Source organism: Suricata suricatta, chromosome 6, assembly GCF_006229205.1.
Source record: "Suricata suricatta isolate VVHF042 chromosome 6, meerkat_22Aug2017_6uvM2_HiC, whole genome shotgun sequence".
NCBI lineage: Eukaryota > Metazoa > Chordata > Mammalia > Carnivora > Herpestidae > Suricata > Suricata suricatta.
The window spans coordinates 58,254,922-58,260,885 of NC_043705.1; the positions used below are offsets into that span (position 1 = coordinate 58,254,922).

Consider the following 5,964-nt stretch of genomic DNA (forward strand, 5'->3'; position numbering starts at 1 on the left):
TACAATGGTCACAAGAGGGGTCATGCACCTCTGGCCTTATACTGGCTCTCTTCTAGAACATAGAGCATTGACGCAGACTCTTTCACAAGTCATGCCTTCATGGTTCCCTCCCTCATATATGCAGACAAAGCAGGACTTTAAAAAGAGTTTATGGGGTACCTGGGTGGCTCAGTTGGTTAAGCTTCCAACTTTGGCTCATGTTGTGATCTCGTGGTTCTTGGGTTTGAGCCCTCAGTCAGGCTCTGTGCTGACAGCTCAAAGCCTGGAGCCTGCTTCAGATTCTGTGTCTCCCTCTCTCTTTGCTTGTGCTGTCTCTGTCTCTCTCTCCCTCTTCCAAAAATAAACATTAAAAACTTTTTTAAGAGTTTATTTACAGTAATAATAATGACTACCATTGTTGGAGAGTTTAATCATGTGCCAAGGCTCTGTGTATGTACCTGTGTGCCACATGCTGAGTGCCTCATTTAGTGCTCTTGACAACTCTGTGGAGGCACATCTTGTTATTGTTTCTCTTTGGCAGATGAGGTAACAGGCTCCAGAGCATCCAGTAACTTGCTAAGATCAAATAGCCAGCAAATGGTAGAGCCAGAATTGCAGCTCAAGTAGCTCAGTCTTCAGACCTAAGATTTTGATGAGAAGAGACAAAGAATGCTTTGGAGTTTCTGTCTGAAAGGAAATATAACATTTTTGACAGAACCGAAATATGTGCTGTTTGCTCCCTTCCTTGGTGAGCTGACACCAACCTGAAACATTTGCTCCCCTCCCTGGGCGGCATGTATTTTGTTTCTCCAAGGACAGGATTCACTCTGGAGACTCTGCCAGAGGCCAAAGTTCCTTATAGTTTCTGAGACCACAAAACCTTTTTCAACAAGATCCCTAAGGCCCAGGCCCCTAAAAACCATGTAATAAATTTACCATCAAAATAATCTCACTTGGTCCCTCGGAGACCATTATGCTACCAAACAAAGGTAACACGATATTCCAATAAATATTTCTCCTGTGAAGTCATTAGGGTTTCTACCCCCACTACACAAAACTGTATTTTTCAAATTTAATATAATTTCATAGTTCCCCTAAATCATTCCTGGGTATATATACAACATTCAAGAGTTCCACATCCTGTCATTTGAATAAGAATGATTATTAAAGTTTAGTCTGAGACTAAAATGCAAAAGCATTTTACTGTTTTTATTATTAAAAATGCAGTACTGAAATATTTTAAAATGTTATAGCAATTATCTTTTCATTGCACAAACCTGCGTTGTCAACTATGTCACATTAAAATGTTAAATCATTACAAAAAGAGATAGAGAGAAAATGCTAAACTTTGTCTTCTGTGCAGTGTATTTCTCTCAGCATTTTAGTACATGTGGTCTGTCATGGTTGAGAGGTGCTGCGTTATACAGGAAACACCACAGATTTTGGAGGTCCCAGAGTTGAAATAATGAGGAGTTCTAGGAAATATGTACTTCTTCATCACTTTAAAAAAATTGGAATAATTAGCCATTGTTCTGGGCTCCTAAACCCACGCCTGCAGGACATCACTGGAAAGTGAGCAAATCCTAACAGCTGGGCTTATGAAAATGAAATGAATCACAGAAGCCATTCTGTAGATTGTATGTTCTGGGTGTCCATGTTATGGTCTCCCCTAGACCTGCTGGGCCACCTGCACTGGGTTCTCACTGCAGAGTAACAGTGGAGCAGTGGGGCTGCTTTTGTGGCCCTGGGATGAGTGTTAGTGAGGAAGAAGCATGGAGATGAGGGATGCTGCAGTCAGACTTTGGCCCTTCAATGAGTCCCGCTTGGTTCTCACAATATTATCTATAAAACCGAGCTACATGTCTTCACCAAACTGGATGTAATCATTACGCAGAGGTCTTTGACCTGGGACTGTGTCCAATTTTATGATTAAAAAACAAAAAGTGCATTGTTAATAGATTTCATGAGGAGCTAATTGTGTATGGATCTGTCTGCATATGGGAAACTATCAGATGAGGTCCACACTCGGTGGACCCTTTGAATCACATGGTCTTATTATGTATGCAATTTTTTAAAAATGAGCTTATTTGCCTTCAACAGTAGGCAAATTATGGATAAAGCCTAAATGTCCATCAACTGATGAATGGATAAAGAAGATGTGGTTTACATATACAATGCAATACTACTTGACAATGAGAAAGAATGAAATCCTGCTGTTTGTAGTAACATGGATGGAACTGTAGGGTATTATGCTAAGTGAAATAAGTCAGTCAGAGAAAGAGAGATACTATATTTTTCACTCATATCTGGAACTTGAGAAACTGAACAGAAGACCATGGGGGAAGGGAAAAGGGAAAAATAGTTACAGAGAGAGGGAGGCAAACCATAAGAGACTCTTAAGTACAGAGAACAAACTGAGGGTGAATGGTGGTGGGGGCAGGGGAGAATGGAAAATAGGTGATGGGCATTGAGGAGGGCACTTGTTGGGATGAGCACTGGATGTTGTATGTAAGCAATGAATCACAGGAATGTACCCTCAAAAACAAGAGCACACTATATATGCTGTATGTTAGCCAACTTGACAATGTTATATTAAAAAAATAAAATGAGCTTATTATCAAAACTGAAAAATCATCTGCCTGGTACCAATTATATTATATTATATTATATTATATTATATTATATTATATTATATTATATTGTTTTATATTATATTACAAACAAATTACACTGTTACATTTCACTGTTAATGGAGAGTGCCAGTCAGAAACTAACTACTTATCTTACGGGTGGTTAGTAAATAGTTGACTAATTGATTTATACTGGTGTTATTCACATTAATACATCACATCAGTCTTAAGGGATGCTACAAATTGAAAGCTTATAACTTAAAAGAAATTTACTTTATTAAAATTGAAGAAGTAACTCCTTTTACCTGCCCCTTCCTCCCATATTAATGTCTTTGTTTATTTCCTGGGTATCATAGGTTTGATTCCTCAGGAAATACAAGTGAAAATAAGTGTGCAAGAATTTTATCAGGATGTGCTTTGGAATACAACACTTGTAAGTGGGTGAGGGAAGCAGGATTGAGCAGAAGGCAAAGTTCAACTGTGATTATCTTGTGACAAGCCTGCAGCTAATCCCGGAAGTCTGAATGTGGACTACCTCTGAGAGAAATCCCCAGATTGAGGCAAGGGAGCTAGGCCTTGGTACTCGTCATCAACCAGTCATGGGTTGCCGGCTACCCCTGCAGAAAGAAACATGACATTGGCAAGACAGTTCTTTTTGGCTCAGGCCCATTTCTGGAGAAGGACTCAGCTCTGAGTCATCAACAGGTAACATCCTAATAGTTGGGAGAATAAGTGCCTAGGTCCTGAAGGTGGAATTTAGGTGGCACACCATAGAGCCCACCCTCTAACACCACGTGGGAGTTAAACTCAGCCTTTTTTTTAACAAGTTAAATTTTTCTTCTGACTTTCCTCTCTTTGTAATCAGCATCACCATTTTTCCTTACCCAAGGTAGTAGAGTAGAAATCTGAAGATTTCTAAAAATTGCCTTGGGCGATTTTTAACAGTCTGTCACATTTAATTTCCAGCATATTTATCCTTTTAAACAATTTTAAATAATTCACTACAAAATGAAATCTGGCATAAGTCCTATCTGTCTTTTACTCCCTGAATTAACTGAAGAAGCCAAGACAACAGATTTCTAGGCAGTTTGGAAACTGGTGATATAACTAAGGAATGAGGAGGTGCTGTTTCTTTTTTCTCTTTTAGAGAAGAAAGCTTGAGTCAGTGGTCAGGCAAATAAATCCTCAACTATTTTCTGAAAGTCTAAGTCTGTCTATAAGAATGCAAATGAATGACCTTGAAAAATAATGTTGCTATTTTATGTAAAAAAAATTAACATGAGCTAGATGTTTTCAGAGATTGAGATTTAAAAAAAAAATCTAGCTAGGAATTGTGGGTACAATCTCACCTTCCACTAGCATAACTATGTTGTCAGAGACCTAGCTGCCACTCCAAAACAGCCCTCAAAGTACTCACAGGGAAACACGGGGGATATTAAATTATCATGTAATTAAATTAAATTATCACTTTGCAATCCCACCAATAAGACTGAGATGGCACTTCTGTTATGAATCCTTGCTTGCAAATCCTTTTACTCTAAGATGAGAACTCCTTTCTGGCAGACGCAGTTTTGACTTAAAGGTGTAATTGTGGATCAGATGATTGCACAAGAATTCTTGCACCATAAGGACAAAAGTTAAAATTCATTTGTTTTTGATACTTACGATCTTTGGTTAATGAATAATTTTACTTGCCCAAAACATGGGTCTATATTCTCCATATTGATAACTTCATGTTCTAAATATAAAACTGTTTTAAATCTTAGCAATAACTTTTTACTTAAGTAGTAAGTAGGGACATTTTAATGTTAACAACTTTAAAATGTGTAAATAGCTATTTCCAAAGGAAGAGGCCAGAAACCGGTAGAATTGGTTTGAAACAAGAACAGTGAGGGCCACCAGAGTTTATATCCTTCACACTTATTGTATGCACAGCACTTACAAGATACTATAATGACGTTTACAGTGCAGAAAAATAAAACATGCTCTCAGGTTTCTAATAATATGAAAAAGGGAAATAGGGCAGGAAGACTATTGGGGTTCAGTTTTCTTCTTTAAGCCTGTGAGATTTTTTTTTCCTTTTTTTAAAATTTTAAATAGTTTATTGTCAAATTGGTTTCCGTATAACACCCAGTGCTCTTCCCCACAAGTGCCCTCCTCCATCACCACCACCTCTTTACCCTTCTTCCTCCCCCTTCAACCCTCGATTCATTTTCGGTATTCAGAAGTCTCTCAGGCTTTGCGTCCCTCTCTCTTCCAACTCTTTCCCTCTTCCCCTCCCCATGGTCCTCCATTAGGTATCCCTGTTCTCCTGTTAGACCAATGAGTGCAAATATATGGTATCTATCCTTCTCTGCCTGACTTAACTTCGCTTAGCATGACACCCACAAGGTCCATCCACTTTCCTACAAATGGCCATATTTCATTCTTTCTCATGCCATGTAATACTCCATTGTATATATATACCACATCTTCTTAATCCATTCATCAGGTGATGGACATTTAGGCTCTTTCCATGAGTTGGCTATTGTTGACAGTGCTACTGTGAACATTGGGGTACATGTGCCCCTATGCATCAGCACTTCTGTATCCCTTGGGTAAATCCCTAGCAGTGCTATTGCTAGGTCATAAGGAAGTTCTATTGATAGTTTTTTGAGGAACCTCCACACTGTTTTCCAGAGTGACTACACCTGTTTACATTCCCACCAACAGTGTAGGAGGGTGCCCGTCTCTCCACACCCTCGCAAGCATCTATAGTCTCTTGATTTGTTCATTTTAGCCACTCTGACCAGTATGAGGTCGTATCTCAGTGTGGATTTGATTTGTATTTCCCTGATGATGAGTGATGTTGACCATCGTTTCATGTGCCTGTAGGCCATCTGGATGTCCTCTTTGGAGAAGGGTCTGTTTATGTCTTCTGCCCATTTCTTCACTGGGTTATTTGTTTTTCGGGTGTGGAGTTTAGTGAGTTCCTTGTAGATTTTGGATACTAGCCCTTTATCTGATATGTCATTTGCAACTATCTTTTCCCATCTGTCGGTTGCCTATTAGTTTTCTTGATTGTTTCCTTTGCAGTGCAGAAGCTTTTTATCTTGATGAGGTCCCAATAGTTCATTTTTGCTCTTATTTCCCTTGCCTTTGGAAATGGGTCGAGTAGGAAATTGCTGCGGTGGAGGTCTAGGAGGTTGTTTCCTACTTTCTCCTCAAGAGTTTTGATGGTTTCCTGTCTCACATTCAGGTTTTTCAGCCATTTTGAGTTAATTTTTGTGAATGATGTAAGAAAGTGGTCTAGTTTTATTCTTCTGCATGTTGCTGTCCAGTTCTCCTAGCACCACCTGCTAAAGAGGCAGTCTTT

At 39.0% G+C, this 5,964-nt stretch overlaps 1 long non-coding RNA gene across 2 annotated transcripts in view; it reads right to left on the reverse strand.

Annotated features, from left to right (window-relative positions):
• Positions 1–392: 392 nt before the first annotated feature.
• LOC115294580 overlaps positions 393–5,964 on the reverse strand; it is a 32,470-nt gene continuing 26,898 nt past the window's right edge. For both annotated transcript variants that reach the window (XR_003909969.1, XR_003909971.1), the window contains exon 5: positions 393–620. This is a non-coding gene — a long non-coding RNA (uncharacterized LOC115294580). The remainder of the gene's footprint in view (positions 621–5,964) is intronic.